At 43.5% G+C, this 22,603-nt stretch overlaps 2 long non-coding RNA genes across 2 annotated transcripts; one reads left to right on the top strand and one right to left on the bottom strand.

Moving 5' to 3' along the window:
- Nucleotides 1-1,102: 1,102 nt before the first annotated feature.
- On the bottom strand, nucleotides 1,103-22,415 carry LOC107969448 (uncharacterized). Its single transcript, XR_010151857.1, has 3 exons — nucleotides 21,883-22,415; nucleotides 20,637-20,728; nucleotides 1,103-2,962 (listed from the first exon to the last, which is right to left on the bottom strand). It is a non-coding gene; the product is annotated as an uncharacterized LOC107969448 (long non-coding RNA).
- LOC741407 (uncharacterized) lies at nucleotides 5,102-19,212 on the top strand. The gene is made up of 3 exons (XR_170583.6): nucleotides 5,102-6,541; nucleotides 7,306-7,476; nucleotides 18,990-19,212. It is a non-coding gene; the product is annotated as an uncharacterized LOC741407 (long non-coding RNA).
- Nucleotides 22,416-22,603: the final 188 nt, after the last annotated feature.

Raw genomic sequence — 22,603 nt, 5'->3', positions numbered from 1 at the left:
AATAGTTGGTGTTGAATGAATGTAATCCATTATTTAAAAACAGGTACATTTAAGTGAAAAGATAAATGTAAAAAGCTGTTCATATCAAAGCCAAATAGAAATGATTTTTATGCTTATAATTTACATGGTGCAATATATCTTTTTAATTTGTTTACTTTTCACCTATTTGTGTTTTTGAAGTTCATCCCATAGCATATAGTTTGGGTCTTGCTTTTTTATTTAGTCTAATGATCTCTGCCTTTTACTTAGCATTTGTCAATTTACATTTACTGTAATTATTGATATGTTTAGATTGAGTTTACCATTTGGCTTTTTTCTTTGCTCCTCTTTTCCTGCCTTCTTTCAGGTTGAATATTTTTATTATATATCATTATATCATTATTATTATATATTATATATCATATTAAGATATATGAGAATGTCAGCATTCTCATATATATAATGTCTTTTTCTCTGATTTTGTTTTAATTTTTCTTTTTAAAAAAGTATTCTTTTTTTTTTTTTTTTTGAGACGGGGTCTCGCTCTGTCACCCAGGCTGGAGTGCAGTGGCGTGATCTTGGCTCACTGCAACCTCCACCTCCTGGGTTCAAGGGATTCTTGTGACTCAGCCTCCCAAGTAGCTGAGATTACAGGCATGCACCACCATGCCAGGCTAATTTTTTTGTATTTTTAGTAGAGATGGGATTTCGCCATGTTGCCCAGGTTGGTCTTGAACTCCTGGCCTCAAGTGAATTGCCCTCCTCAGACTCCCAAAGTGCTGGGGTTACAGATGTGAGCCACCAAGCCTGGCCTGTTTTCATAGATTTAGGGGGTACAAGTACAGTTTTGTGGTTTAATTTTTCTATTGGTTTATAAACTATACACCATATTTTTAAAATGGTTCTTCTAGGTATTACAGCATACATCTTTGACCTACTACCATCCACTTAGGGTTAATATGATACAGCTTCATAAAATACAGAACCTTGCAACAGTATAGTTCCATTCACCCTCTCCTCTCTTCCTTGGTTTTTCACATATATTACAGCTACATACATAATAAACGCAACAGTACGATGCTATCATTTTCACTTAAAACAAGCGTCATTTAAATGATTAAGAGAAAAAAGAATGTATCTTTTATATTTGCCAAACATTGACCATTTCTGATGTTCTTCATTGTCTCCTATAGATTTGAGTGACATCTGAGGTCTTTCCTTTTCAGCTTGAATGATTTCTTTGAGAATTGTAGTCCAGTGACAAGTTTAGGCTTATTGAAACGCTTTGAAAATGAGTTCATGGAAAATGACTTTATTTCACTTTAATCTTTGAAGGATCATTTCACTGATGGGGAATTCTGGGTTGATAGCTTTTTTTCTTACAGCACTTGGCAGGCATTTATTGTCTTTTGGCCTCCATTGTTTCTGATGAGACATCAGCTGTCATTTGTATCATTCTCATAAATATAATGTCTCTTTCTCTGGCTGTCTTATTTTTGAATTTCAGCAGTGTCACTAAAATATGCCTAGGTATGGTTTGTTTGTACTTATTTAGCTGGGGTTCATTGAACTTTTGGATCTGTAAATCTATGTTTTTTTATTTATTTTAAAATCAAACTTGCGGAAATTTTGGCCATTTTTTCAATTTATTTCTTGCTTTCCTGTCTCAGAACTCCAGCAAATTTACATTAGATCACTTGAGGTTGTCCTGTATGTCTCTGAAGCTCTTTTTTCTTCAGTCTTGTTTCTGTTTTATATTGAATAATTTGTATAATTTATTTGCAATTCACTAACTCTTCTGCTGTCTTCAGTCTGCTCATGAACGTATCCAGTGGACTTTCATTATAGTGCTAGTATTTTTCACATGTAAAATTTCCACTTGGTTCTTTAGCATTCCTAATTCTCTGAGATTCCTCATTACTAATTATGAATATATATCCTTATAAGCATTTATAATAGCTGCCTTAAATACTTGTTTGCTAATTGTAACATGTCCTAATCAGAATCAGTTTCCATTGATCATATTTCACTTCTGTATGGGGTCACTTTTTTTTTTTTTTTTTTTTTGCTTGTCTAGTGATTTTTTATTATATGCTGGACAGTATGGATGGTACATTAATAAAGACTATGGATTTGGCTACATTTCTCAGAATAGTTAACTTTTGTCCTCAAGCAGCTCATTCGCCTGAACTGAAACTTCAAACCATCCTATAATGGATAGCAGCCGAAGTCTCTGATTAGTTTTCAGCTTCCGGCTGATGCCTTTCAATGGGCCCACTGGCGTCTCCCCTGCTGCACAAACCAACTAGGGATTTGAACAAAATTTCTATTCAGAGGTTGAGATTTGCTCCTTCTTCAGTTCTCCTCTTTCCAGAATTCTTCTCCTAACTTTCTTAACTTTTGCTCTGCTCTGCCCACCCCATTTCTGTCCTTGACATCTCAAGCCACTGAAGATGCAGCTTTCTGCCACCCCTAACCTTCTGAAGAATGAGGACTGCCTTCAGGCAAAAGGTGCAAACTTGTACATCTTGAAGTTCTCTTCTTTTAGGGGAAGACGACCCTCCAGTTTATGCTTTTGGTTACTCTTCAGGCCTTCAACTAGCTTTTTGTTTATTTAACTTTTTGTTCATTCACACTTTATGATTGTTAACCTGGAGGGAATTAGTCTGAAAAAGGAAAAAAAAAAAATCCACTATTACTAGAAACTAGAATTTTACTATAGTTACTTTGAAACTCCAAATCAGTGGTTCTCAAACTTAACTGAACACTGGAATCACCTAGAAAGCTAAAAAAAACAAACAAAAAACAAAACAAAACAAACAAAAAAAAAACTGTGGCCTCGAGTTGGGAATTTTTAGAAGATCTCTTAGTGATTCCAATGCACAGACAAGATTGAGAACCATTGCCTTAAATAATTCTTTAAATCAGCCATTGTTTCTGTCCTTATCCAGAACATGGGGAGTTGACCGTTCTTTTTCCAGACCTAAAAACAAAACAAAAATTGTTTCTGTAGTCTTTTTTGTTTGGACAGAAGGACTGAAGATTAGAGTCTTACAGAAATGTAATTTGTCTTACAGAAATATAATTTGCTGTAGAATTATTTTGTCACCCAGGTCAGCTTGTTCAATTAGAGTTTAGCATAAATTTGATATTTGGTACTATATACACATAGCTCATACCATATGTAAAGCTAAGCCTCTGAGTGATAGACCCCAAAACTTACTGCAGGAATACAAAATATTCATTTGTATTAAATCAAAAAGTAAAATTTATCTCTGGAAACTGGCCAGAGAGCAAAAAGCAATGTTTAGAGATCAGTTTTAGGTCTCATTCAGCTCATTAACAGGAGAATGTGTCAAGTCTTAACCTCCAAAAATCGTGACCTCTAATTAAAAACAGGCTATGTTCTGGGCTGAGTTTTATGATTCAGAGGCTGAAAAGAGAGACATTCAACAAATGCTTTGTGGCTGAAAGAAGAGCAGTAACTTAGGGTTGATGGTTACAATAGCACAGCTGGCAAAGAAAGGAAGCATGAGAAATCAATGAATAAAAATAATAAGTAGTACAGAGATTTAACTAAATATCAAGGAAACGGGGTTTTTGAATGAAATGTGTTATAGACATCAATAGAACGTGCAACCTTTGAAGCACACTGTGGGTGACTTAGAAAGGAAACCAAATCCAATGATGGAAATTTACTCAGGTTTAGAAGGAACATATTTATAGACAAATATTTAACATACAGGTAAGGAAAATAAAACCATGGAGGGATTTCAGAAGATAAATTGTTACTCTAGGAAGTGTCAGCTTGTTTTGTTTTTAAAAAATATTCCAAACTATTTTCCTTTTTTTTTTTTCCTGAGACAGGGTCTCATTCTGTCACCCAGGCTGGAGTGCAGTGGCTCAATCTCGGCTCACTGCAACCTCCACCTCCCAGGTTCAAGTGACTTTCCTGCCTCAGCCTCCCAAGTAGCTGGAATTACAGGCGTGTGCCACCACGTCCCACTCTTTTTTTGTATTTTTAGTAGACACAGGGTTTCACCATGTTGGCTAGGCTGGTCTTGAACTCCTGACCTCAAATGATCCACCCGCCTTGGCCTCCCAAAGTGTTGGGATTACAGGCGTGAGCCACCGTGCCCAGCCTCCAAATTATTTTCTTTATAAAGAAAATTACTGAAACTTGAACATATTCTTATTTGATCAGATCATTCTAACTTATGATCTTAGGACAAATTCAATTCTCCTATCTTGTCTCAAATTTTTGCTAATATATATTTTAATACTCTAAAGGCATAAATTATCTCCATATAAATTGTAATGTGAGGATAAGGCTTTCAGAGGCTGTAAATAGGTTGAAATGCAACAAAAGGTACACATTTAAATTTTTACATATGCCTCTTTTAAAAAATTATCCTGTTTAACAAGTCAAAACAACTTTTTGACTGTTACCTAGTCTGATTATTAATGTTTTATTGCTTTTAATTTCTTTCCAATGATTTTCAGGGATTTTTTGGTGGTGGTGGTTATTGTTTTGAGAATGGATCTTGCTGTGCCACCCAGGCTGGAATGCAGTGATGTGGTCATAGCTCATTGCAGTCTTGAACTCCTGGGCTCAAATGATCCTCCTGCCTCAGCCTCCTGAGTACCTAGGACTACAGGTGAGCTCCACCAGGCCTAGCTTTTAAAATTTTATAGAGATGAAGTCTCGCTGTGTTGCTCAGGCTGGTCCCAAACTCCTGAGCTCAAGCAATCCTTCTGCCTCGGCTTCCCAAAGTGCTGGGATTACAAGTGTGAGCCACTGTGCCTAGCCTGATTTTCATTTTGAAATTTGATTCACTTGAATGATTCTGTGAAAAGCCAAAGTGTATTACATTAGTCAACATCTTTTCCCAGCTGAGCGTGGGGGCTTACCAGTCTGGGCAGCATAGCGAGATCTTGTCTCTACAAAAAAATTAAAAATTAGCCAGGCATGGTGGTGTGCACCTTTAGTCCCAACTACTTGGGAGGCTGAGGCAGGAGGATTGCTAGAGCCCAGGAGTTTGAGGCTGCAGTGAGCGGTGGTTGCGCCACTGCACTCCAGCATGGGCAACAGAGCAAGGCACTGTCTCAAAAAAAAAAAAAAAAAACAAAACATTGGCCGGGCGCTGTGGCTCACGCCTGTAATCCCAGCACTTGGGGAGGCCGAGGCCAGCGGATCACGAGGTCAGGAGATCGAGACCATCCTGGTTAACACGGTGAAACCCCATCTCTACTAAAAATACAAAAAATTAGCCGGGCGTGGTAGCGGGCACCTGTAGTCCCAGCTACTCGGGAGGCTGAGGCAGGAGAATGGCGTGAACCTGGGAGGCAGAGCTTGCAGTGAGCCGAGATCGCGCCACTGCACTCCAGCCTGGGCGACAGAGCGAGACTCCGTCTCAAAACAAAACAAAACGAACAAAACATTTTTTCCCCTAGCCTGCTTGTACAATAAATCTACACAATCTAGAACATCATTTATTTTAAATTCTCTAATTAACAGCTTGATTCAGTCATTTCACAATGTATACACATATCAAAACACCATGTTGTATACCATAAATATATACTTTTGTTAATTGAAAAAATGTAAGTAAGAAACTTAAACAAAAAAATAGCCCAGCCAGGCGTGATGGCTCACATCTGTAATCCCAGTGCTTTGAGAGGCCAAGGTGGGCAGATCACTTGAGGCTAGGAGTTCGAGACCAGCCTGGCCAACATGGTGAAACCCCATCTCTACTAAAAATACAAAGATTAGCAGAGCATGGTGGTGCATGCCTGTAATCCCAGCTACTTGGGAGGCTGAAGCAGGAGGATCGCCTGGACTTGGGAGGCGGAGGTTGCAGTGAGAGGAGATCACGCCACTGCATTCCAGCCTGGGCAAGAATGAGACTCCATCTCAAAAACAAATAGATAAATAACAATAGCCCTTTCCATTATAGTGTTATTTTCTGGTATCATCTGTAAACCCAGTATTGAAGTGAAAGTGTTGGATTAATTTGAGAAGGAAAAGATATACTTATCAAACACCTTATATTAAATTATTATCTATTATATTATTATTGTATTTGTTGAATACCACATATACATATTTAGTCCTCACAACCCTAATGGGACGTGTTATTCCCATTGTGTAGCTGAGGAAACTGACACTCTTCAAAGTTCAGCTTGTCTGTGGTTACCAGCTGTAATGGGGCCCACAGTCATGGGGTGATTCTGTGAGCTCACACTCTTTCCACACCCTATCCCCGAAATGAAACAACTTGGAACTGTCTCCATTTTTATTATACTGTTCAATAAAAATTTGGGGGTTGCTTTGGCAGATAATCATATGCAAGCTCTATTTTCCAAATATTTCAACTTATTTTTCTGCTCTCTCGAATTCCTCCCTCCCCTCCCCCATTCCATTTCCTTGTGACCACATCTGCTTCTTGGAGAGACTTGCAGGATCTGACACATCCTCTTGGTTTCCTAAGTCTTATGACTAGCCAATGCCTGAAATAATGAACTCCTCCAAGGCAAGAAATCTGTTTTGAAGCTTCTCTGCGTAAGTATTAACACTTAATCTATTATTCGATGCATTTCATTTCCCTTTGTAGGTATCGGTTTTCTGAGCCTGCAGCCTTAGGCTAGTAACTTTTTTTTTTAAGTTAGTTTCTGTTTTTTATTTGAGCTCTGTTAGAAGCTTTAAATCTATCCAGTGGCTATAGTTTACTCTGTGCTGCGCCTTTCTGCTTTCTCTCTGCAAAAATTATGGCTTTTTAGCTATATTTCCCCAAACAGAGGTGAGGTACTGCTCTTATACAAATACTTGAAGTTATAAATCCCACCTGCATTAAAAGGAAAGTGAAGATTTATGACAATGCCTTCCCATTCTTCTCTTTCAACCCCAAAACCTCCACCATTTTTGAAACAAGGCAAGTTCTTTAGGGCTGGAGGTCTTCAATGGTATACACCATGAGGTAAAGATCAGCTTTAAAATAAATACGTACCTCCAAGGGAAGAAAATTGAACAGGCCATTCATTACTTTTCCTTCAGAAAGCTAAGGTACAACAGGAATAAACTTAACTTGTGAAAGTTTTATGAAAGGATTGCCACCTCCTGCCTTGATGAAAAGATTAACCTGATTTGGTGAAATATGCTGCTATTTGCAGGCAGGTGCTGGCCTGATTCACCAACTCTGTGTTAATTTGAGCCTGCAGAGGTACCTTTGATCAGCTCTCAGAGCCTCAGCAGTGGCTCAGGAAACATCAAAACGCTGTAGAGCAGGCTCTAATCTCAGCCTTCCTGTTTCTATGCTTGCTCACTAGGTTCACACACAGCAGCCTGGTTTCCTGGCAGGGCATTTTCCACATTGTGCGTTATGGATGATCATCCCGGGCATCAGGATGTGAAGCCCTGCATCCACATCCAGGGGCTATCAAATCTCTCTGCAAAAGGAGAATCTGGACTCAGGCACGTTTACAGTGATGTGTATGCAGGTATATGTAAATTAATGCCTGCGTCTAATGCTGGAAGTAACAACAATTCAGTTCCGGGGAACTCTGTTATCGTAATGCAGCTGCTAAGTGCAACATATTCTGTCCATGAAGTTGACACTTGGCTAACAGGTTTGGGTGATAGTAACTGAGGCTTTGGCAGTGGATTGAGAACTCTGAGCTAGAAACATAATGGCAGTACCCTTTACTAAGCCAGGGTGGTAGGTCAGATAGCATGGGTATTTTTTCGAAAAGTTGAGCTCTTACCCTTTTTTTTTTTGAGACAAGGTTTCACTTGTCCAGGCTGGACAATCATAGTTCACAGCAGCCTCACCATCCCAGGCTCAAGTGATCCTCCCACCTCAGCCTCCTGAGTAGCTGGGACTACAGGTGCACACCACCACACTTGGCTAATTAAAAAAAAAAATGTACAGGCTGGGTGCAGTGGCTCACGCTTGTTATCCCAGCACTTTGGGAGGCCAAGGCATGGGGATCACCTGAGGTCGGGAGTTCAAGACCAGTCTGACCAACATAGGGAAACCCCATCTCTACTAAAAATACAAAATCAGCCAGGTGTGGTGGTGCGTGCCTGTGATCTCAGCTACTCGGGAGACTGAGGCAGGAGAATTGCTTGAACCCGGAAGGCAGAGGTTGCAGTGAGCCGATATCGCATCATGCACTCCAGCCTGGGCAACAAAAGCGAAACTCCGTCTCAAAAAAAAAAATTTTTTACAGACAGGGTCTCTCTATGTTGTCGGGGCTAGTCTCAAACTCCTGGGCTCAAGTGATCCTCCCGCCTCAGCCTCCCAAAGTGCTGGGATTATAGGCATGAACCATTGCCCTTGGCCTCTCATCCTTTTTACTCTCAATGACAGGTTCATACTTGCCCTTGGGCTTTATTTCCCTTTCCAGGCACATTTCCCTTAACTCTGCTCCAGAGTCTTACACTCCCATGTTTGGAATTTTAAAAAATTGATGCATTTTTTACATTGCATTGGGAGATATTTTAGAACCACTGGGGAGCTGGGCGCGGTGACTGACATCTGTAATTCCAGCACTCTAGGAGGCCGATGCTGGTGGATTACTTGAGGTCAGGAGTTCAAGACCAGCCTGGCCAACATAGCGAAACCCTGTCTCTACTAAAAATACAAAAATTAGCCAGGCATGATATCGCATGCCTGTAGTTCCAGCTACGCATCAGTAGGAGGCTGAGGAATGAGAATCACTTGTACCTGGGAGGCGGAGGTTGCAGCGAGCTGAATTTGTGCCATGGCACTCCAGCCTGCACAACAGTGAGACTTTGTCTCAAAAAAAAAAAAAAAAACACTAAGGAAACAGGGGAAAGAGAATTGAACTTCTGTAGCTGCTCAAGTCATTTGGCATCTCTAAATCTGGGCTTCTTCATCTCTCATTATATAAAAAAACAAATACCTAAATTTCAAGGTTGTTGAGGATTAAATGAGGTAACAATGTAGAAACTCTTTAGAGTTTTAGAGCAAAGCTGATTGACCTACAAATCCATGTTATTGTTGGATCTTAGATGAGCAAATCTACCTGGCTCAGGTTCTGACTCCGGTTTCCACTTGCCGCCTGGGAGGTGACTGTCCCCAAGTCCGCCTCTGAGCTGGTCCTGCTGGGTCCTGGCCTCGCCTATTTCCCGCACCTCTAGTCTGCCTTTCTCCAGTTTCTTACAACAGCAGCAGCAAAGTTCCCTTCCCCCTGATCCTTAATGCTGTCTTTACTTCTCTCCTGTGATGCTATACAAGGAAGTAGTGTGAGGGCTTCAGGCGGGGGCTGTAGGCTGGAGATAGTGGTGGCTGTTGTAGTGCTGATGAGGTCATCATCATCCCTGAAACCAAGCTGCGTGATTTTTTTTTTTTTTACCACTGGCATCATTCCTATAATGCTGAAAACAACACCAGGTCTTTTTTTTTTTTTTTTTTTTTTTTGAGACCGAGTCTCTCCCTGTCACCCAGGCTGGAGTGCGATGGCGCAATCTCGGCTCACTGCAACCTCCACCTCCTGGGTTCAAGTGATTCTCCTGCCTCAGCCTCCTGAGTAGCTGGGATTACAGGCGTGTGCCACCACGCCCAGCTAATGTTTTGTATCTTTAGTAGAGACAGGGTTTCACCATGTTGGCCAGGCTGGTCTCAAACTCCTGACCTTGTGATCCACCCGCCTCGGCCTCCCAAAGTGCTGGGATTACAGGCGTGAGCCACCGCACCTGGCCCAACACCGGTTCTTTATTACTAAAGGGCTAACCACTCAGAGCCTCCAATTTGCTTTCTCCTTCTCCCTCTGGGCTCACGTAAGTAGAACACTCTGAAGAAGCCTCAATCTGCTTTTTGTGATTTTGATATGCAGTAACCGAAGCTGCCCCCGATACAGAAGGAAGAGAACTGAGCTTAGCTCCAGAAGACCTAACTATGACACTAGGCCAGCATAATACTAGCTGGGTGGCTAGGAGTAAACTAACTTCTTTGAGCTAGTTTTCTTGTCAGTAAAGCATAGAGTTGGATTAGATGATATCTTTAGCCTCTGAAATCTCTAACTTTCTAAGGACATAAATAATACATATAGATCTAGTAACAGTGTAGGCTATTTGAAATCAGTGAAAGTTCCATAAGATACCTCTCATCCTAAGCCTAGGTGAAAGGTTTGCCATAGAAGAAAATGCAAATAAAAAGTTCAGTAGAGGGCATCTCAGAATGATGAAATGATTGGTTTCTTTGGGCAAAACCATCAATAGGGTGATTTGAAACTTTCGGGATGACATTTCTGTCCAGAGAAAAGGACAGTCAGCCAGGCACGGTGGCTTGGCTCATGCCTGCAATCCCAGTACTTTGGGAGGCCAAGACCGATGGATCACTTGATGCCAGGAGTTTGAGACCAGCCTTGCCAACATGGTGAAACCCCATCTCTACTAAACATACAAAAATTAGCCAAGCATGGTGGCCTATGCCTGGTGGCCTATGCTTGTAATACCAGCTATTCGGGAGGCTGAGGCAGAAGAATCGCTTGAACCTGGGAGGTAGAGGTTACAGTAAGCTGAGATCGCACCACTGCACTCCAGCCTGGGAGACAGAGTGAGACTCCATCCCAAAAAAAGAAAAAGAAAATAACAGTCTGGTCTAAGGGTTTGTTTTAGTCGAAGTAATAGGAATTGATGTGAAGAGGAAGCATCCCCTGATGCCAGGGCAGATGGTGGAGAGCAGAACACCAGGGTGGTACAGGGCAGAAGAGGGAGGGTGAACAGAAAGGGGTGGAGGAGACAGAGGCAGGAAGAGAGGGGGCATCATGGCCTGGTGGGTGGAGCCAGGCCAGCCCTGCTAAGACCAAGGGTGATGTTCTTCATCAGAAGAAGAAGGTGGGAAGACCTCAGGGAGCCTCAAGGACCTCCAAGGATGGAAAACCTGGCATTGATTAGGAGTTGATTAGGAAAATGACTGTGATTGTATCAATGTACACTTAGTTGAGAAGTCAAGGAGCATTTGGAAACCGAGAGAAAAGAGCCTTGTTACTTCAAGGAATAAAAATGTGTAACACGTGCAGTCAGGACATAGTGCTTTTAAAACTGAGCTGTCCTTTCAGAGCAGCTGGGCAAGTGTTGGCTTTAATATTAAGCACATTTGGCCAGGCACAGTGGCTCACATCTGTAATCCCAGCACTTTGGGAAGCAGAGGTGGGCAGATCACTTGAGGCCAGGAGTCCGAGACCAGCCTGACCAACATGGTGAAAGCCCGTCTCTACTAAAAATACAAAAATTAGCTGTATGTGGTGATGCGTGCCTGTAATCCCAGCTACTTGGGAGGCTGAGGCAGAATAATCGCTTGAACCCGGGAGGCGGAGGTTGCAATGAGCTGAGATTGTGCCACTGCATTCCAGCCTAGGCAACAGAGCAAGATTCTGTCTCAAAAAATAAAAATAAAAAAATAAAAATTAAGCACATAGGGTAAGTCTTATTTGAGAGAGAGCTGCAGCTATGCAAGGCAGAATACTTTGAGTTCAGGACTGCCTTAGGCAAACGTGGAGAGGGGCCAGGTGTGCAGTGAAGCGGGCAGGTAGGAGTAGAGGACTCCGAAGCCTTTGAAATAGACCCAAGATCCCCAGCTCTGGTTGTGCACCTGAATCTTCTGGCAGTGGTTTTCCAATGAAGGTGTCTAAGCTCAGCCCTGGGCCAGCTCTGGAATTCACAGGGCCCAGGGCAAAGTACATATATATAGCCCCTCCCAAAAACACAAAAAACAGTATCATTAAAGGTACTCAAATGTCTTTTTCCTCTCTGCCAACTTGTCTTGGTGTTTTCTGTTTGCTATTTAGAATTGTTCTAAGTAGAGATAAACTACAATTTAAAATTATTCGCATGAATTTTTACCACTTGGCTTTGCATTGTGCAGTAGCAGTTTTCAATGGGAAAGATAAGCGCATTTAACTTAGACTCAGAATCACCTAAGTTACACACTTTCTATTTCATTGCTTATGCATAGATATATGTTTTATTTTTACTAGAACAGGGGAAACACTACATACAAGTAACTAAGATTTTTTTCCTTTACTTTTTTTTTCTTTGAGATGGAGTCTTGCTCTGTCATCCAAGCTGGAGTGTAGTGGTGGGATATGGGCTCACTGCAACCTCCGTCTCCCAGGTTCAAGTGATTCTCTTGCCTCAACCTCCTGAGTAGCTGGGATTACTGATGTGTGCCACCAAGCCTGGCTAATTTTGTACGTTTAGTACAGATGGGGTTTCGCCATCTGGCCAGGCTGGTCTTGAACTCCTGAACTCAAGGTATCTGCCCACCTCGGCCTCCCAGACTGCTAGGTTTACAAGCGTGAGCAACTGTGCAGGGCCTCTTCACTTCTTCTCTTATGAGATGGGGTCTTGCTCTGTTGCCTAGTGCAGTGGTGCCATCATAGCTCACTGCAGCCTTGAACTCTTGGACTCAAGTGATCCTTCTGCCTCAGCCTCTTGAGTAGCTAGGACCACAGGCATGCTCCATCAAGCCCCACTAATTTTTTGTAATTTTTGTAGAGATGGGGTCTCGCTATGTTGCCCAGGCTGGTCTCAAATTCCTGGGCTCAGGTGATCCTCCCAACTCGGCTTCCCAGGGTGCTGGGATTACAGGTGTGAGCCACTGCACTGGCTTTTTTTTCACTTCTTAATATGCTCATATCCTACCATCACTCTACCTTTGGCTTAGTAAGGAAGGACTGAAAGGAAAAGGAACTGAGGGGTACCTTCTCTTTCCCTGTCTTTATATGTCATTGTTTTCAGCATCAGTGTTTGGCTAATACAAGTGCACCTTGTACTAGCCTTGTATTGTGCTTTGTGTTACTGCACTTTCCAGATACCGCATATTTTACAAATGAAGGTTGGTGGCAACCCTGTGTCAAGCAAGTCTGTCGGCACCGTTTTTCCAGTAGCATATGCTCACTTCTGGTCTCTGTCACATTTTTGGTAACTGTCACAGTATTTCAAACTTTTTCATGACTTTTATACCTGTTAGGGTAATCTGTGACCAGAAATTTTATTTATTTATTATTATTATTTTTTTAACGGAGTCTCACTCTGTCGCCCAGGCTGGAATGCAGGGATGCGATCTCGGCTCAATGCAACCTCTGCCGCCCAGGATTCAAGCGATTCTCCTGCCTCAGCTTCTTGAGTATCTGGGATTACAGGCACCTGCCACCACGCCTGACTAATTTTTGTGGTTTTAGTAGAGCCAGGGTTTCACCATCTTGGCCAGGCTGGTCTTGAACTCCTGACCTCGTGATCCACCCACCTTGTCTTCCCAAAGTGCTGCGATTACAGGCGTGAGCCACTGTGCCCGGCTGACCAGTATCTTTCATGTTACTATTGTAATTGTTTGGGGTCACCACGAACCGCACACATATAAGACAATGAACTTAATCAATAAACATGTGTGTTCTGATTGCTCCACTGACTGGTTGTTCCCTCATCTCTGTCCCTCTCCTCGGGTCTCCCTATTCCGGGGGATAAAATGATATTGGAATTAGGCCAATTGATAACTATAATCACCCAGAAGAGTTGAAGTGAAAGGAAGTCAGAGGTCTTTCACTTTCAGTCAAAAGCAAGAAATGATTAAGCTTAGTGAGGAAGACATGCTGAAAGCTGAGACAGACCAAAAGCTGGGTCTCTTGTGCCAACTAGTTAGCCAAGTTGTGAATGCAAAGGAAATGGTTTTATTTTGTTTGTTTGTTTGTTTGTTTGTTTTTGAGATGGAGTCTCACTCTGTTGCCCAGGCTGGAGTGCAATGGCATGATCTCAGCTCACTGCAACCTCTGTCTCCCATGGTTCAAGCAATTCTCCCTGCCTCAGCCTCCCAAGTAGCTGGAATTACAGGCCCTCGCCACCAAGCCCAGCTAATTTTTTCTATTTTTAGTAGAGATGGGGTTTCGCCACGTTGGCCAGGCTGGTCTCGAAATCCTGACCTAAGGCGATCTGCCTGCCTCCGCCTCCCAAAGTGCTGGGATTACAGGCGTGAGCCACTGTGCCTGGCCAAATGTTCTTGAAAGAAATTAAAAGTGCTACTCCAATGAACATACAAGTCATAAGAAAGCAAAACAGCCCTATTGCTGATATGGAGAAAGTTTGAATGGTTTGGATAAAGATCAAACCAGCCACAGCATTCCCTTATGCCAAAGCCTAATCCAGAGCAAGGTCTTAATTCTCTTCAGTTCCGTGAAGGAAGCTGCAGAAGAAAAAGGTGAAAGAGGTGAGGAAGCTGCAGAAGAAAACCTGGAAGTTAGCAGAGCTTGATCCAGAGGTTTAAGGAAAGAAGCCATCTCCATAACATAAAAGTGCAAGGTGAAGCAGCAAGTGCTGATGGGGAAGCTGCAGCAAGTCATCCAGAAGATCTTGCTAAGGTAATTGATGAAGGTGGCTACATTCAATAACAGATTTTCAGTGTAGACAAAACAGCTTTCTACTAGTAGAAGATGCCATCTAGACCTTTAATAGCTGGAGAAGAGAAGTCAATGTCTGGCTTTAAGCTTTAAGAGACAGGTTGACTCTCTTATTAGGGGCTACCGCAGCAGGTGATTTTAAGTTGAAACCAATGCTCACTTACTATTCTAAAAATCCTTGAGTCCTTAAGAATTATGTTGAATCTACTCTTCCTGTGCTCTACAGATAGAACAATACAGCCTGGATGACAGCACATCTGTTTACATCATGGTTTGCTGAAATTTTTTTTTTTTTTTTTGAGACGGAGTCTCACTCTGTCACCCAGGCTGGAGTGCAGTGGCACAATCTCGGCTCGCTGCAACCTCCTCCTCCTGGGTTCACGCCATTCTTTTGCCTCAGCCTCCCGAGTAGCTGGGACTACAGGTGTCTGCCACCACGCCTGGCTAATTTTTTGCGTTTTTAGTGGAGACGGGGTTTCACTGTGTTAGCCAGGATGGTCTCAATCTCCTGACCTTGTGATCCGCCCGCCTTGGCCTCCCAAAGTGCTGGGATTACAGGCGTGAGCTGAATATTTTAAGCCCACTGTTGAGATCTACTGCTCAGAAAAAAAATTCCTTCCAAAATATTACTGCTTATTGGCAATGAAGCTAGTCACCCAAGAGCTCTGATGGAGATGTACAAGAAGATGAATGTTGTTTTCATGCCTACAAACATAATATCCATTTGGCAGCTCATGGGTCAAGGAGTCATTTCAACTTGCAACTCTTATTATTTGAGAAACACAATTTGTAAGGTTAGAGCTACCATAGTGATTCCTCTGATGGATCTGGGAAAAGTCAACTGAAAACCTTCTGGAAAGAATTCACCACTCTAGATGCCATTAGGAACATTTATGATTCATGGGAGGAGGTCAAGATATCAACATTAACAGGAATTTGGAAGATTCCAATTCTCATGGGTAACTTTGAGGGGCTCAAGACTTCAATGGAGGAAGTCACTGCAGATGTGCTGCAAATAGCAAGATAATTAGAATTCGAAGTGGAGCCTGAACATGTGGTGGAATTGCTGCAATCTCATGATCACACGTGAATGGATCAGGAGCTGTTTCTTAAGGATGAGCAAAGAAAGTGGTTTCTTGAGATGGAATCTACTCCTGATGAAGATGCTGTGAACGCTGTTGACAACAAAAGGCTGGGCATGGTGGCTCACTCCAGTAATCTCAGCACTTTGGGAGGCCAAGGCGTGTGGATCACCTGAGGTCAGGAGTTTGAGACCAGCCTGGCCAACATGGGGCCAAACTGGGGGCGTACTACCTATATATGTTTATTTATAAGTTCTATCCATATACTACTGTAGAGTCTCATTTTATGAAACCCCATCTCTACTAAAAATACAAAAATTAGCTGGCTGTGGTGGCAGGCGCTTGTAATCCCAGCTACTCGGAAGGCTGAGGCAGGAGAATCGCTTGAACCAGGAAGGTGGAGGTTGCAATGAGCTGAGATCACACCACTGCACTCCAGCGTGGGCGACAAGAGTGAAACTCCGTCTCAAAAAAAAAAAAACCAAAAAACCAAAAACAAAGGATTTAGAATATTCTGGAAGCTTAGTTGATTGATAAAACAGTGGCAGGGTTTGAAAGAATTGACTCTGTATTAGTCAATTTCACACTGCTGATAAAGACATACGTGAGACTGGGTAATTTATAAATAAAAAGAATTTTTTTTTTTTTTTGGAGACCGAGTCTCAGTCTGTTGCTGAGGCTGGAGTGCAGCGGCACTGTGTCGGCTCACTGCAACCTCTGTCTCCTGGGTTCAAGCAATTCTCCTGCCTCAGCCACCTGAGTAGCTGGGATAACAGGCGTCCACCACCATGCCCGGCTAGTTTTTATATTTTTAGTAGAAACGGGGTTTCACCATGTTGGCCAGGCTGGTCTTGAACTCCTGACCTCAGGTGATCTGCCCGCCTTGGCCTCCCAAAATGCTGGGATTACAGGCGTGAGCCACCGCGCCCGGCCGGTTTTTGTTTGTTTGTTTGTTTGAGATGGAGTCTTGCTCTTGTTGCTCAGGCTGTGGGCAATGGCACGATCTTGGCTCACTGCAACCTCCACATCCCGGATTGAAGCAATTCTCCTGCCTCAGCCTCCCGAGTAGCTGGGATTACAGGCATGTGCCACCCCGCCCAGCTAACTTTTTATATTTCTATTAGAGATGGGGTTTCACCATGTTGGCCAGGCTGGTCTCTACCTCCTGACCTCAGGTGATCCACCTGCCTCCGCCTCCCAAAGTGCTGGGATTACAGGCATGAGCCACTGCACCCAGCCTAATAAAAAGAGGTTTAATGGACTCACAGTTCCACATGGCTGGGGAGGCCACAAAATCATGGCGAAAGGCACGTCTTATATGGCAGCAGACAAGAGAGCATGAGAGCCGAGCAAAAAGGGGAAAGAAATTTCTTATAAAACCATCAGATCTCGTGAGATTTATTCATTACCACGAGAACAGTATGGGGGAAACCACCCCCATGATTCACTTATCTCCCTCCGGGTCCCTCCCACAACACGTGGGAATTATGGGAGCTACAATTCAAGATGAGATTTGGCCGGGCGCAGTGGCTCGTGCCTGTAATTCCAGCACGTTTATGATCAAGTACTCTCAATTAAAAAAAATTGGGGGCGTACTACCTATATATGTTTATTTATAAGTTCTATCCATATACTACTGTATAGTCTCATTTTATGAAACATTCAATCAATAGAAAAATACTAAAGACCACTTGATTTTTTTTAAAAAAAGAAGTGTTAAGGCCGGCGCAGTGGCTCACACCTGTAATCCCAGCACTTTGGGAGGCCGAGGCGGGCGGATTACGAGGTCAGGAGATTGAGACCATCCTGGCCAACATGGTGAAACCCCGTCTCTACTAAAAATACAAAAATTGGCCAGGCGTGCTGGCGGGTGGCTGTAGTCCCAGCTACTCGGGAGGCTGAGGCGGGAGAATTGCTTGAATCCGGGAGGCAAAGGTTGCAGTGAGCCGAGATTGTGCCACTGCACTCCAGCCTGGCAAGAGAGCGAGACTCCATCTCAAAAAAAAAAAAAAAAAAAAAAAAAAAGATGAGATTTGGGTGAGGACAAAGCCAAACCTTATCAGACTCCAATTTTGAAAGTAGTCCTACTGTGGGTAAAATGCCACCAAACAGCATCACATGCTACAGAAAAATCTTTCATGAAAGGCAGAGTCAATCGATGTGGCAAACTTCATTGTCATCTTACTTTAGGATGGGGATAGCAAAGTGCTGGTCTGAGTGCAGGGCCCTCTGAGCAAGAAGCCCTTTGTGACTCCAGGGGCTGCATGCTCATGAGTGGCCCTGGCCCCACCTCAGCATTTCTCAACACACATCTTACTTCAGACTGGTATATTCTCTATATTTTGCACTGAGGGTCTCTAGAATGAAGGCAGGGTGAGGGGAAAGTAAGAAAGAGCCAGGCCCCAATCACTTGCTAAAGGCCTGGGTGAAAGGATGGAAAGGAAAGGACTCTGGCTAGCCCCTTCTTTCCCTTTCCTCCTATGTCCTCATTTTCAGTGTAAGTTCAAGAGTTAACTACCACCAAGCTTCAGGTCAGCCCTGGAAAAAACTCTGGATAGATTATTTTTGTAACTTTAAGAGTTGGACCAGCTTGAGGCATTGGGGAGGGATTACCCTTCCTTCTCACCCTACATTTTGTTTTCAGACCTTAGGAACCAAAGCTCTGTGATGGAAGCCAGGTTGAGGGCAGAGTGTTTATCTCTGAGGCCCCCAAATAAGAAACCCTGGTCTAGGGGAGCTAGAGGGCTAAAGTCTAGTATCATCTCCAATCAAACCTAGCTGGATAAATCCCAAACCCACTTATGGGGAAGGTTGGTGAAGAGCACTCAATCGATTCTTGATATCAAAGCTATACTTTATGTTCAGACTCAGAGATTAGGTGCTATCCAAACTAGTTTTTCCACAACCTTTTCTAGAAATGGAAATTTAAGATAGTTCATAAAAGTACTGCCGTCAGGAGAAGATTGCCTGAGGCTATTACTGTGAAATTATTTTCATGGCATAAGAATCATCAAAATGGCTCGGTAGCACAGTACTTGGCAATTCTTTCTTATCATGGCAAGCTTAGAAAGTAGACACATTTGTACAGCGTATACAATGGCTGAAGGATGGAGATCTCACTGGGTACTCTGGCTGTTCCAGCCTTATGTGAGCTCCAAGGCCTGCTGTGATCTCAGCATATCTTAACCTAGTCACTCCACATGCCCTGGCATGCGGGGTGGGAAGCTCTGCAGGCGTAGACACTTGATGTTCCCTCCCCAGTAGCCATTCCCCCTTTCTCCTTTCCAACAGTGTATGTTTTCCATTTGGGGGACCATATGGTACAGGAAAAGGTGATACTCGCCCTGGCTTCAAAGGGTGAATGTGGACTTGGGCTAAGTCAATTGGTGCATCCATGGCCTTGGCCTTGATGACTGGTTCCAGCATGGCACTCCACCAGTCCATTAAGAATAAAACTCATGGCTTAGCCTAGACCTCTGGGACAAAACTGATCTCATTTCCTTCTGACAGGGTATGCACAGATGTGGAAACAGGAACTGATGTGTCCATTACACCACTAGGACAGAGGCCAGAACAATGAAGAAACCAAATGCTTGGAAGAGGGTAGAGATAATGAATGGAGTCCAAGAGCCCTGATTGTGCCATAAATGTCCAGATAATTCCATACCTGAGGATTATGTGGTTTGTAAACTTGGCACTTAGAAGAACCAATAAAATTATGTTATAGTTTCAACCGGGTCTAGTTACCTTTCCTCTTAATTGTGACTGTCTATATCCTAACTGACACAGGCTCTCATGCCATGTCTAATACTAAGGCATCTATGGCAAGCACTTTTCCAGTAGCAGTAGGGAACGATCTATCCCAATTTTTCATGCATATAGAATTGTCATTAAGAACAAACACCCATTTGAAAGATGTTTGGCCTGGGTTAGACAAATGGTCTCTGACTGTGAGGTGCAATAAAGTGAACTGGGGCATACAGAAAGCAAACCTACAACACTGTTTAGTTGTTGAGACTCATGGAGCAATTGAGTTAAAGCTACTTGTGCCACAATGACCCACAACCCCAAGAGATGTAGGGATGGTCAGTCATGAAGGATTTCAGAGCAGGCCAGGCACGGTGGCTCAGGCCGGTAATCCTAGCACTTTAGGAAGCCAAGGTGGGAGGATCACTTGAGCCCAGGAGTTCAAGACCAGCCTGGGCAACATGACAAAAACCCGTCTCTACAAAAAAATACAAAAATTAGCCAGGCCTGGTGGGGCACGCCTGTAGTTCCAGCTAATTGAGAGGCTGAGGTGGAAGGATCACTTGAGCCTGAGAGGTTGAGGCTACAGTGAGCTGAGATTGCCCCACTGCACTCCAGCCTGGGTGACAGAGTGAAACTCTTTGTCCACAACAACATAAAAGGATTTCAGAGCAGCCAAGTGCAGGAGAATGACCTCCACTTTCAAAGACAAGAACAGCCTTTAATTCTTGATTATGCAAATTCCCAGTTTTATGACCTTGTCTGAGCCTTAATATCTTCACATATAAAATGGGAATAACATCTGTGTTATGGAGATTTCATAAGGATAAATGAGGTGATGGATGGTGATGTGCTTGGTAAAGCATAAATATTATACAAACATGGTGAATTATTTGTAGAGGTTTTTTTTGTTTTTTGTTTTTGAGGCAGGGTCTTGCTCTGTCATCCAGGTTGGAGTGCCATGGCATGATCACAGCTCACTGCAGCCTCCACCTGCTGGGCTTAAGTGATCCTCCTACCTCAGCCACAAGTATCTGGGACTACAGGTGTGCACCACCATGCTTGGTCTCAAACTCCTGAGCTCAAGTAACCCTCTCGCCTTGGCCTCCCAAAGTGCTGGGGTTACAGGCATGAGCCACTGCACCCAGCCTGCCTGCTGCTTTAATCTTATTGACATGTCATAAAGTTGACGATAAAGTTAGGGTTATATGTCTAGAATATGTTAGCCAATCCCTGTGGGCTTCTGAGCAGCCACCCAATACAGTAAAACCTCCCTCCCTGCCTGCCTGCATGGGTCAGAAGTTCTGTTTCCAGCGGTGCTGCTGCTGCTGGCCTGACTGAACTTGCATAAGTCACTTACAAATCTTCACCCCAATGTCTTCATATGCAAATGCAGGTAATAAATCTCACCTGTATGGAGAAAGACCGTGATGCTGTGTGCTTTCCTCCTCCTCACCTCTTTGTACATCCTCTTCCAGGTTCAGACAGAGATGCTCACAGGCCTTGAGGATCACAAGGAGTGTATGGCAAAAGGGCAGGGAAAGAGACATACATCTTGCTCATTGGTTTTGCTTTCAAAGTAGGGTTTGTTTTTTTTTTTTTTTTTTTTTTTTTGAGAGACAAGGTCTTGCTCTTGCCCAGGCTGGAGCACAACAGGAAGGTCATAGTTCCCTGCAGCCTCAAACTCTTTGGCTCAAGGGATCCTCCTGCCCCAGCCTCCTAAGTAGCTGGAACTACAGGTATGTACCACCACGTTTGGTGAATTTTTTTGTTTTTTATAGAGATGAGGTCTCACCATGTTGCCCAGGCAGGTCTCAAACTCCTGACCTCAAGCGATCCTCCTGCCTCAGCCTCCCAAAGTCCTTGGATTACAGACGTGAGCCATTGCACCTGGCCTCAAAGTATACTTTTGAAATCAAAAGAGGGAATGGAGCAGCAAGCCATAGGGTTTATGCTGTAAATATAGGATGAAAAGAGAAGTGAGGAGTTGGCAGACTCACCCCAGCAGGGAAGTGAGGTGAGGGGATGAGGGTGATGAGGCCAAGGTCACCACAAAAGATGACCAGTGCTGCAGGGGTGAGGAAGAGAAAGATGGGGCATCCTGGCCTTGGAGATAGTCTGGGCTGGTGATGAGAGGTGCTGATACAAAGGGAGACAGCAAAAGAGTCAGGCAAATGAAAGTCTTCCAAACCAAGCCCATGCTAGGTGCTGTGTGCAGTTTGGGAGCTTGGGACTTCACTACCCCAAAATATGACACCTTATATTTGAGAGAACTGAAGAAGCAAGAAGTTCACTCTCTAATCTTCTCTGCCATTGTCCCCTGAAGAAGGCCAGAAAAGAATTCTCTGACCTGCCTCTGGAGTGGATCATAAGATCCTCATGTGAGAGGTGCCCTTTGTATACCCAGAGAAAGGGAGCATTCTTCTTTTTATTTTTTTGAGGTAAGTCCTCGCTGTCTCACTCTTGTCGCCCAGGCTGGAGCGCAGTGGCACAATCACTGCAGCCTTGACCTGCTGGGCTCAAGCGATCCTCCCACCTCTCAGCCTCCCAGGTAGCTGAGACTGCAGGCTAATTTTTACATTTTTTTGTAGAGACAGTGGTCTCCCTATGTTGCCCAGGCTGATCTCGAACTCCTAGGCTCCAGGGATCCGCTCACCTGGGCCTCCCAAAGTGCTGGGATTATAGACGTGAGCCACCACGCTGGGCTGAGCAGTCCTTATCAATGAACACCCAGGAACACAGAGAAGAATCTGAGTAAACTGGCCTTGCTAAGTTCCCTCTAGTTTATTACTATTACATCACACTCCCTTTGTCTCATCACACTTCTCCTCCACTGTCCCCTCTTCATCAAGTTTAACATAAAAACACGTTTCCCTGTTTCTTTGAGTCTTGGTTTCCAAAGGCTCTTGTGTTACATGAAATTTAAATAAATTGGTATGCTCTTGTTAATCTGTCTTTTGCTATAGGTACCTCAGCCATGGACCTAGCAATGGGTAAGGAAAAGAATATTTTCTCCCCTACAGCACCCCTGGTGGCAAGCTCTGTTTTAGAGAGTATCGCCTTCTGTGCTATTTGAGTCAAGGCAGCTGTTCCTCCAGCTGCCTGCCTACTGCCCATGGTTCATTCTATAGATAAAGCCCCAGACTTTCCCCACATGGACACCCAAAACGGGGCAGGATAACTGACACTAGCGGCTCAGTGGTGGAGGAAGCAAAGCCCCAGCTCCCGAACTAGGGCGGCATGGCTCAGTGGCTATGTGCAGTGTGAGGGGTACTTAGGAAGATGTTGGGAGAATCAAATAAGATAAACATGTAGGGGTGTGCTTTAAAATTTCTAAAGTATTGGCAATGTAACTACATGTAGGATTTTCCTGGATT

The sequence above is a fragment of the Pan troglodytes genome, chromosome 17 (genome assembly GCF_028858775.2).
Source record: "Pan troglodytes isolate AG18354 chromosome 17, NHGRI_mPanTro3-v2.0_pri, whole genome shotgun sequence".
Lineage (NCBI taxonomy): Eukaryota > Metazoa > Chordata > Mammalia > Primates > Hominidae > Pan > Pan troglodytes.
Note: the sequence above shows the minus strand (reverse complement) of the source record. Positions and strands in the feature narration are given on the sequence as shown.